This window comes from Neovison vison, chromosome 11, assembly GCF_020171115.1.
Source record: "Neovison vison isolate M4711 chromosome 11, ASM_NN_V1, whole genome shotgun sequence".
In the NCBI taxonomy this organism is placed as follows: Eukaryota; Metazoa; Chordata; class Mammalia; order Carnivora; family Mustelidae; genus Neogale; species Neogale vison.
In genome coordinates, this window is record NC_058101.1 from 44,169,974 (window position 1) to 44,181,630 (window position 11,657).

The 11,657-nt window shown below is 33.7% G+C and overlaps 1 non-coding gene across 1 annotated transcript; it reads right to left on the reverse strand.

Annotated features, from left to right (window-relative positions):
• Positions 1 to 7,656: 7,656 nt before the first annotated feature.
• Positions 7,657 to 7,816, reverse strand: LOC122890568. The gene has a single exon (XR_006381097.1). It is a non-coding gene; the product is annotated as a U1 spliceosomal RNA (small nuclear RNA).
• Between the last annotated feature and the right edge of the window lie 3,841 nt (positions 7,817 to 11,657).

Below are 11,657 nucleotides of genomic sequence, written 5' to 3' on the forward strand. Positions count from 1 at the left end.
ACAGCAACAGTAAAAAGCTGGAAACATCTAATGAAGAAATAAAGGATAACCTAGTATGAACAGCTCCCAGGACACACAGCAGAATGTGTGGAATTGTCTGTTACTCTATAGTGCAGAATAAAACCAAGAAAAGTTGCGGTTTACTTTAAATTCTTACTACATCAAGGCAAGAGGGACATTTGGGCACCAGATGATCTTCAGGTGATGCTTGATTCATCTCCAATACATATGCATCATTTTTTACCACAAAAACATTACCATGGTACTGTCTTCCGTGTAATTCTGCTTCTTGTTTACACAGATTAATAATTTGTAGGTTACAAGTTTCCTGAGCTACATACATTTCCCATTATTTTCTAATACATTGATGAAAATAAATGCCCTGTGGTTCCAGCATCAGTGGCTTTTTACCAAACAAGATTTCCACTGAGAAAAGTTACAGTCATTACCTTAAAAAAGATGTGTTATTTTATTTTTCCAACAAGGGAAGGCCTCTATAAGTCCAAAGTCCCGTACAATTATATACTACAGAGCAGAAGAATAGAACACTGCACTAGAGTAAATTTTGTGCCCACTTAATTGAAACACTTGCCAAGGAACTGGGTGAAAGCAATGTATTTCAATCACTCTAAACAATGGATAAATGAGACACATTCCTTCTAAATGACACATTTTAGCTGTCTGGAAGCCTATTCACAGTTGTGCGTAGTAACATAAGTTTGCCACTCTGTTCCTTACAATCGGTCCATTTCAAGCTGTGCTTTGAAGCTGTTTATTCCAAAGAGCCTTCTTAATATTAACAGAAAAAAAAATGTTTTTAGATGTAGCATTAAATGTTTTTAGATGTGGTCTGATATTTTTCCACTCCCTCTGGAATATATGTATGTGTATTTGAATCTTGTTTTTTGGTCTCCCTGTTTCTCTGTCTCTGTCTCTGTGTATTTGTCTATCTGTCTCTGACTATCTGTCTCCCTCTATATATATTATATGCATATACATGTATAAATAATTTAAAATATGAATGCATTTTATTAATTTTTATATTAAACCAAGTTGATCTAAATTAAATATTTTTATTGTAATCTTTAGCTTGGTATTTATTTTATTAAAGATAGGGTTATGCTAATAAGTCAAGGAGCAAATAATATAAACTTTTTTCAACAGAAATATTTAAAGACTTAAATAAGTATCTTTTTATGTTTATGAAAAAAAAGTTGTCAATAGAAGTAAAGATTTTTTTCCTGAAAAAAGTCAAAATTAAAATAAAGGAATATAGAAGCAGAGAGTTCTTGTTTTCATGAGTTATAAGCAGAGTGGCTATGTAATTTATCATCCAAACCATGACATTTTTGAGAATGAAAGAGGTGTTTTAATAATTAAGCTGGAACCACAGATAGACATGGGAACTCTCCCAGGTAAATGAGGCCATATGGTTACTCTGGCCATGCTCCTTATAGGTCATCGATCCTGGAATTATTTTTCTAAATGATATGATACTATTCAACCTTTCTTATACTTTTATCTATAGTTTCACAATTGTTTTAAAACCAAGGATTGAAACAAATACATAATCAAAGAAATACAAATTTTACCTCAATAAAGCAATTTACAACATATTTCCTCTACTTCTATTCCCTTCAAACTGAAAACTCTCAAGAAAGTTCTAGATCTTAAAAGCCCTTACAGATTAGAATAGACAGGTTTACATCTCTAAATTTTTAATAGAATCACATCCAAAAAATTGCCGTGCTAATAATAGTAATTCTACAAAGAATTAGAAATGTCTTACAAGCATTTTTTTTTTTTCCTGGCTTATTTCACTTTAAAAAAATCTCTATATTCTCTTTAAATCTGACAAAGTTCAAGTAAAGAGCTCACCTGAATATGGAGGTAGAAAAATGTACCTGTTGATGTCTTCAGAAGCCTATTCTCTAAAACTACTTTTTTTTTAAAGTAGAAATAATTCTGATTTTACTAATATTTTTTTTCAATTTATTTATTTTTAGAAAAACAGTATTCATTATTTTTTCACCACACCCAGTGCTCCATGCAATCTGTGCCCTCTATAATACCCACCACCTGGTACCCCAACCTCCCACCCCCCCGCCACTTCAAACCCTTCAGATTGTTTTTCAGAGTCCATAGTCTCTCATGATTCACCTCCCCTTCCAATTTCCCCCAACTCCCTTCTCCTCTCTAACTCCCCATGTCCTCCATGCTATTTGTTATGCTCCACAAATAAGTGAAACCATATGATAATTGACTCTCTCTGCTTGACTTATTTCACTCAGCATAATCTCTTCCAGTCCCGTCCATGTTGCTACAAAAGTTGGGTATTCATCCTTTCTGATGGAGGCATAATACTCCATAGTGTTTATGGACCACATCTTCCTTATCCATTTGTCCGTTGTAGGGCATCTTGGTTCTTTCCATAGTTTGGCGACCATGGCCATTGCTGCTATAAACATTGGGGTACAGATGGCCCTTCTTTTCACGACATCTGTATCTTTGGGGTAAATACCCAGGAGTGCAATTGCAGGGTCATAGGGAAGCTCTATTTTTAATTTCTTGAGGAATCTCCACACAGTTCTCCAAAGAGGCTGCACCAACTTGCATTCCCACCAACAGTGGAAGAGGGTTTCCCTTTCTCCACATCCTCTCCAACGCATGCTGTTTCCTGTTTTGTTAATTTTGGCCATTCTAACTGGTGTAAGGTGATATCTCAATGTGGTTTTAATTTGAATCTCCCTGAGGGCTAATGATGATGAACATTTTTTCATGTGTCTGATAGCCATTTGTAGGTCTTGATTGGAGAAGTGTCTGTTCATATCTTCTGCCCATTTTTTGATGTGGTTGCCTGTTTCGTGTGTGTTGAGTTTAAGGAGTTCATTATAGATCCTGGATATCAACCTTTTGTCTGTACTGTCATTTGCAAATATCTTCTCCCATTCCGTGGGTTGCCTCTTTGTTTTTTTGACTGTTTCCTTTTGCTGTGCAGAAGCTTTTGATTTTGATGAAGTCCCAAAAGTGTATTTTCGCTTTTGTTTCCTTTGCCTTTGGAGACGTATCTTGAAAGAAGTTGCTGTGGCTGATATCAAAGAGATTACTGCCTATGTTCTCCTCTAGGATTCTGATGGATTCCTGTCTCTAAAACTACTTTTATCCCTAAATCTGTTAGAGAAGGGTCCTTTTTAGTTACTTGACATACTTTACAATACCACGTTTTTAGTTTAAGAAATCACATCATATGGGGAATTTGATTATCCTTTCTGAAATTAGTGGCTACAACTCTGCTTAACTCATGTTCTGTCCCTATGATATTTGTGTGGCCAGATCTTAGGGAGAGGGTATGGTGGAAGGAGGCTGTCTCCTCTGGAGTGATTATTGAACAACAGCAAACAAATACAAGGAAGTGAAGAACTTAAATGGCAATGTGTTGGTTGGACACCATTTTGCTGCATGTAGATATATTTAACATCAGATCCTAATGCTGGAAGCTAGTATTGTTGTTGGAATATGGTCTTGAAGACTCAGTTCACAATAGAAGGTTTGAAAATACTGGAAGGAGGGGTTTCTGATTAGTGATGAAGAGTCTTGCTGGTGAATCTCACCAGGTCAGAGAATCTAAGCCCAAACACCCAATTTAGGCACAGAGCCCTTGAATTTTGCATAAATGTTTCCAGAAGGAAGAGTTCAGAAGGGGTTCAAAAGATAAGCTTTTGTGTGTGTGTGTGTGTGTGTGTGTTTCCTGTCCTTGGACCATCACAACTCTCTTCAGTGTAGGAAGTGTGAGTAGAAGCAAATTGCCAGCTCCCCACCTGGTCCCCTGTTGTTAACCCCCAATGTACCCCTTCTGACCACTTGTATTGCAGAAGATAGGAGTCAAGAGGATTAGGAATCTAGTTTCTAATGCTATTTACTGCCATTTTCCCTCAAAATCTAAAATTTCCTTGCCCAACATGTTGCTTTGAAGACCAAACAGAGAATCTCTTCTCATTTTCCATGTCGGGGTGGTGGTGGTATGAGGGGGGAGAATAATAAAATGTGTGACACAAACCAGATATTGGATTACAGCTGATTTATATACTTAACATCACTATGCATAACTGTGAATGCATTTTTCCCTGCCTGTGGTTATTGAAGTTCAAAACCTAACTGCAATATAGTCTAAGAAAGCCATTTTATAGGCAGCATTTTTTTAAAAAATAGTATGATTGCACATTTTCTGCTTTCTTTTTGTTATTATATTCTTTATGCTTTTTTAAAAAGTAGGCTCCATGCCTAACACGGGGCCAGAACCCTCTAGCACCCAGATATCAGAGTTGTGTAGTTTACTGACTGACCCAGCCAGGTGCCCTGTGGGTAGCATTTATTTATTTATTTATTTGTTTATTTATTTATTTATTTTAAAGGAATATACTCAAGTAACTACATACTGTTTACAGATCAGAGTTCTATTAGGGTGAGAACAGGTATTAAAACAACTTAATTTGGGGTCTATCTGTTCTAAGTTTCATGCATATTATTTAATTTGCACATATCATAATGCTCTATGTTATAAGACATTGTGAAAAACACAGAGGATATGAGATTGTCTTGGCTCAAGTAGATCACTGAATGTTCTGCATTCTCTTGATCTAGATGTACTTCCTTTTATATTAACTGTTTGGAATTCTGTGAAGATTTTGACTACTACATGGTTCTTTTATCTTCAATTTATCATTTTGATTAATGTTTACAATTTTTAAGTAAAAGAAAATCTAGATAATTCATTACAAGTGCATGACATAGGTCTACTAAGTGAGTATTTGCAGTCTCTAGGTGGGTGCTATAGTTGTTAGCTCACATGGAGCATAGTCCTCAGAAAACTAATTTAAATTTCTTAAAAAATTTCTGCCACACCTAAAAAGGAAAATGAATAATAGCATTTTCACAAGTATTACTCTAGACACTTATTTCAAAAGACAATTTGGGGTCTTTGTACCTTTCAAGTGATATAATGGAAAGATAGAGAAAATGTAATGTACATATTTATTTGGCTAGGTTTTTACAAATGTCCTATGGACTATGGACAATTGACGAGAATACTTGTTTTAAACAAGTGGTCTATTAGAAAGCTGAAGTAAAGATTATCCTCAATTTAAAAAAACCTGCTAATTATGGTAAGACAATTTCAAAGTATATTATGATTTTCCCCAATATTTCTTAACAGTAATATAATCTAGAATCATTCTTGTATCTTTGAGAAAATAAAGAAGTATCTATAAATGTCAATTGTTTGTATAAAATTAGTTAATTTTTAAGATTAAAGGATAACATAAACAAAGTAGTTTACCAGTATTCAAAATATCCAGATAATAAAATGATATTGATTACTTCTGGATCAATCTGAGAGATTTTTTTCCAAACATACTTTTTTTTGAGGTATAGTATCTTTCTCTCTCTCTCTCCACTAATATGTCTACAAGTTTATAAAATTAGTCTTTGAACAAGTTTACTTTTAAAATTAGGAAGTTTAATAAACTCATGAGAAATTTGAAGAGCAGACATGTGTTATAATTTCTATAGTAAAAAATATTAATGTGGGAATTACACTTTACAAATCAATTGCACATATGAGATTTAACTTGCTTCACATGACCAATGAAGTCAGTATTTTATTATCATTTTTTGGTAAGGAAACAGGCTACAAGCATAAAGAGATTTTTTTTCCCTAAAGCAATTGAAGAACAGGTCAAACAGAAAACAAATGATAGAAGTTTAATCCAAAACTGAATTAATGTGAATCCAAATACTGTGACACTTACTCCTAAAGTTATTTTTCTCTTTAAAGTTTGCATTAAATAAAAAAACAAAATTTATCATCTCATGTATAGTCCTATTGGTGTAAGATGGTGATGGCAATAAAATATTTCTCTAGGGTTCTATTTCATGAGCTAATGTTTTGGGAAATTAATGGCATAAACACATTTTTTCTTTATTTTTCATACTCTTTCTAGAGATAAATTATAAGCTACACATGTGATGTAATTTGTGAATGAACAGAAAGAATTATCCATTTTGTTATATTTTGGATTCCCTTTGACACAAAATAAATTACTTATCTGTCATTTTAATTACATTATTCATACCTATATTTTTCTTGTTGAAAGAGGAATCTAAATTACAATTCCAGGAGCTATGGGCTTGAATTTATTCACTCAACAAATGAGCTCTCTTCCAATCACCAGAGACATAGTGGGAATACAAATACTGTCTCTGGCCTCAAGAAACTTAGAATCTAGTGGAAAGAAACAGAGGGGAAAAAATGTATGTTAGGGGATGATTGACTATGAAAGAAGATTGGTCAGGAAAATGAGGGAGAGATGGTGTTTGGTATGGGAAGTCTGTGATAATACCAGCATTGTGGATGAGATGTAAGGAAAGTGAAGTATGAGACCAGTGGTTATCTAGGGTCTCATTCTGCTCAGAGGAAACACCACAGGTAAAGACCCTGAAATAGTATCATTTTTTGTATCCAAAATAGGAATGTGCTGGAAATTAGTGTTCTCAGAGGACGGTGAGAAAACTGGAGTGATATTGTGTTAGATCAAAGAAGTTGTTGGAGATCAGACCAGAAGTTGTTGGAGATCAGGTCTTTTCCAGGATATTTTACTCAATATTTCTGTAATATTTAAAAGAGATGGCTGAATAATGCCTCCCCCCCCTTGACTATCAAGACCCTAATTCCTAGAACTATACAAGTTCCTTTGTCTATGCTTGTTCCCAAATCCACCACTGTTAAGAGTTGTGAACTCAGGCAAGTTCTTTCTCATTGTTCTCATTTACAAAATGTACATAATAAAATTACCTGAGTCATATAATTGAAAGGGTAGTCTGGAAAAATATGTGCATATAATAGGCATTATAAATGTTAGATATTGTTATATGGCCACTACTATCCAATCAATACTTATTTTCCAAGTACCCATATGCAATGTTTTTCTGGTGCCATAGTGAGAGCTACAATTCTTTAAGACAGTGCTCTTTCATTTACTACTTACTGTACGCAGGACTCTTGTCAGTAGAAACGAAAAATATAATTCATTGCCTAACAAAGCTGTCAATAAGAAATGTCAAATAACAAAATTCATTAAGAATGGAGAACTTGAACTTCAAAGATGGTAAGGTCTCGGACATGTTGAAAATGGGGAAAGCATTCTGGATAGAAAGAATATACTGAACAAAGTCTTAGAAGCACAACATACCATTTGATGAAAATAGAATATTTTGGGATGTTATAATTTCTTTTCCAAATATGGAATATCAATTTTGAAGTTATGATAGCGCAATCTGATCTTGAGGTAGCATGGGTAACTGACTGAAAGGACACCAGATGGGGTTCAGAAAATATTCCTCCGTTGGCCACATCTGTGACCCTGGAAAAGTACCTCCGTGCTGTATCTTCAAGTTATTGTGAGAAGCTGGAAAAAGAAAATAACAAAATAACCTATTTTGGTTTAGCTTTCTGACCTATAGATAAGGAGAATTTAAATGGCCCACCTTCTGAACAAAATTTCCATTGTCCCTGACATTTTAAAATATATTTATTTATTTATTTATTTATTCATTCATTCCTTCATTCACTTATTTTGTCTTTCAACCATTTAATGGTTGGATGAGAGTGCAAACGCAGTCCCCACTACCACAAATTACACAGTCAAGTTTCCCACATTTGGGGAACTGGCAGGGGTCAGCACATCTGGAATGTAATAGAGAAGCCTCACCCTAGGAAAATCACCTTCATGATCATGGTATCTCCCCTTCCAGTAAGTTCCTTTCTTTTATTAAATTTTCTGACAACATGATATTATCTCCCAAATGTGTCTTATAAAAACCACCTAATATGTTTCATGTAAAGATATTAAAGTCCTAGTTGCATCATATAAATATATTCAAGGTAGATATTTTATTTAGAGACATTTATATACAAATATTTGTACATGTTATAGTTAAATACAGCTATATATACATATATGCATATACATGCATATCTATACAGACACACACACAACCCCAGTTAAACTCTCAATAGTGGTTTTTGTAGAAATTGCCAAGCTGATTACACAGTTGTAAGGAAATTAGCCAATAATCTAGAATTTGTCAAAATTACCTAAAATATAAAGACAATATTTGGAGCACTCACACTAGCTGATTTCACAATTTACTATAAAATTACAGTATTCAAGATAATGTGTCATGGGCATAATAACAGACCAATAGTTCACTGAAAGAAAATAAAGTGTCCAGAAAGAGATTCACACATGTATGTAAATACTAAGGATATGGAATAAGAGAAATAAAAAATTTTTCAACAAGTTATATTGGAACAAGTAGATAATTAAATGGAAAAAAATCCTACTCTTATGTAGCAACATACATGAAAATTAATTCAAGATATTTCATAGACCTAAAGACAAAAAATTAATCTATAAAACATCTAGAAATAAAAGGATAACAAGAGAGTAAATCATCTCTTATGATAGGAAAAGATGACTTACAGAGGATGCAAAAGGAACTAATCTTTAAAAAAATCAGATTTCATTAAAATGGAAAACTTCTGCTCATTAAAAATCACTGTAAGAAAATGAAATGGAAGTTACATATGAAAGAAAGTATTTGTGATACGTGTGTGGTGCTTTCTATCGAGAAAATACAAAGAAATCTTACAGATGAAAAATAAAAAGATAAGAAATTTAATTCTTAAAAATGAGTAAAACTTATAAACGGGTACAAACTTAATCAAGGGAGACATGACTGTCATGTAAGAAAATAAATGGTAGTCAATATCTTTATTCATCATGAAAATAAAAATTGAAACTATAATGAGATACCACTCTACATCCTCTAGAATTTTAAAGATTAAATATGTAAGATGATTTTAAAAAGTGAAATAATCGAGTATTAGGAAAGATGTAGAAAAAATGGGATATTCATATAATTCAGAAAGAATGTGAATTCATACAAAACTCTGAAAAACTCTTTGAAATTTTCTTACGAAGTTAAACATATACTTAGTCTATTGCCCAGAAACTCCACTTCTAGCTAATTACTGAACAGATATCATAATTTAAGCCCAAAACAGACTGCTTATGTATATTCATAGCAGCTTCACCAAAACTGCCCAAACCCAGAAATAACTCAAATATTCATCTTTAGGACAAGTGATAAATAAACTGTAGTATATTCATACAGTGGAACACTAATTAACAATAAAAAATAAATCCCTGATTCATCATATGGCAATAAGGATTCTCAAAAACATTATGTTAATTGGAGAATCCAACCACAGAATAGTACATATGGAGTCATTTCTTTCGAATGAACTCCAAATCAGCAAAACTAATCCATGGTGATATAAATTTAAAAAGTGATTAACTATTGTGGGCCAAACACAGGTGAACTTTTCGGGTGGATGTATTATGTCTTGATGGGTGTACACAGTTGTCAAAAAACTTTGAATTGTAGCTGTGCAGTTCTCTCTATTTAATTTTACCTCAAAAAATGTCTGTAAAAAATCACTTCCTATACTGAAAGGCCAATAACAGACAATAATTCTTTACTTTTTTCATTGCTTAATGACGTGTTTGCTAAGCTTTTGCTAACCTATTAGCTTTTCTTGACTAGAGAGGAATAGTTATATTTTTACATAATTCTATACAGTTACTGTGAACATGTTTTTAGTTTTTACTATGAGTGCAAATAATTCTAAATTTATAACAAAATTTATAACAAAAATGAAATAATAAATCTTTGCCTAATTGCAATCAACTTGTTTCATCTAAGCATAGATATCCGAGATGCATCATAAGTTGAATGATTCTAAAGAAAATGTGCTTTGAAACAGTAGTTCATTTATATTAAAAAACTGAAAACTATTTCATACTTCAATATAATTTTCTAGAATATATGGGAATATTGAAGCAGAAGGCAATTATTTATCATATATAATGCCTTCCGAACATCTGAACATCACAGCTATATAGTTATATTTAGCTTCTTCTCTATTTCAGTAATATGATCACTGCTTCTCATTTTTCTTTAATGTAGTAACATTGTAGTCATAAAATAATGAACAGTTGCAAATTTGTAGAGAAATGAGGAAACAATCTAGAATTGCGAAAACTACCTAGAAAATAAGACAATATTTGGAGTACTCACAGTAGCTGATTTCACTGGCATACCCTAATACATACATTTCCAGCTCTTGAATATGAATATTTGGGGGTAACTTGGTGGCTCAGTAGGTTAAAGATCTGCTTTTGGCTCAGGTCATAATGCCAAGGTCCTGGCATGGAGTCCTGAGTCGGGTTCCCTGCTCAGTGAGAAGTCTACTTCTCCCTCTCCCTCTTCCTCTCCCCAAAGCTCCTGCTTTCTCTCATATTCTCTCTCTCTCTCTCTCTCTCTCTCAAATAAACAATAAAATAGTTTTAAAAAAGAATATAAAGATTTGTATACATCCAAATAAAAATGGCTATGCATATATGTATATACTCATATATAAATATACACATCTATCACACCACACACATGTGTATGTTTGCATATTAAATATATACATGCAAGGGTCTATATATATAACCATGCAAGGCATATAGATAGCCTTACAAGGTTGATATTGGTTGCAAGTACCAGACATGGAAAGGCTGTCTGACATTATACTGCTATTTAGTATTTCCACAGAGAAAGCACCAAATCTCGTTGGAGTGAATTTTCTTTCCTTTTGACAGAAATCACTTGAGTGACAGTTCTTAGTTATGGAAATATAAGTCTCCTAAGCACCTGCTTTCTGGCATCATCTTTTGTGTTTGGAGAAAGGCTGATCCTCCTGAAGAAACCTAAATTTGCAGAAGACAGCACAGGAGATTTATATAATGTACTTAGAGTATAAGACCAGCATTCAACAGAGATGCTGTAGCAAATGATGAAAGTGATAGCACTAATAGACTGCTCCAAATCTTATTCTCTGTCTTTTGTTAGGGAGCTTCAGTGTCCTTCGATGAACTCTGGCCCAGGCATTCTCTTAAACGCTCAATTCATATCTCAAACTATCTAAAGAATGTCTAATAAATTTCTCATTCAATATAGCCTAAATTGAATTCTTGACCTTCCTTCTACATGTGTTTTACTCACTGCCTCACTGAGATCAGTTGTCGCCAAGCTCATCCTTCCAGTTGCTTAGATTTTGCTTATGTTAAATTCCCAGGAGTCAATTTTGAATCTTTTTCTTTCAAGCTCACCAACTAATCTATCAGACAATCCCATTGTCCGTCCTCACAGTACATCCCGAATCAGGCCACTTGTAACCACCCTCACTGTTTCAGTTCTGGTTGAAGGCATCAGCGTTCCTTGTCTGAATTATCTCTGGACAGAAGTACACTTTAACCTCAAGGAATGGCCATTTCAAAAGTGAAGGTATATTAAATCATATGGCTTTTCAGAAACTTTCCACGGTTCCCTATTTAACTCAGAGTCATAATCAAATGCCTTGCAAATGCATATGCATCTTTACCTGATGTGACCCTGCTGACTTCTCTGACTACAATCTTCATGCTCGCTCTTGTTCATTATGCTCAGAGACACTGACCCCAAAGGTCAGGTATCTCAGTATCCTTGGG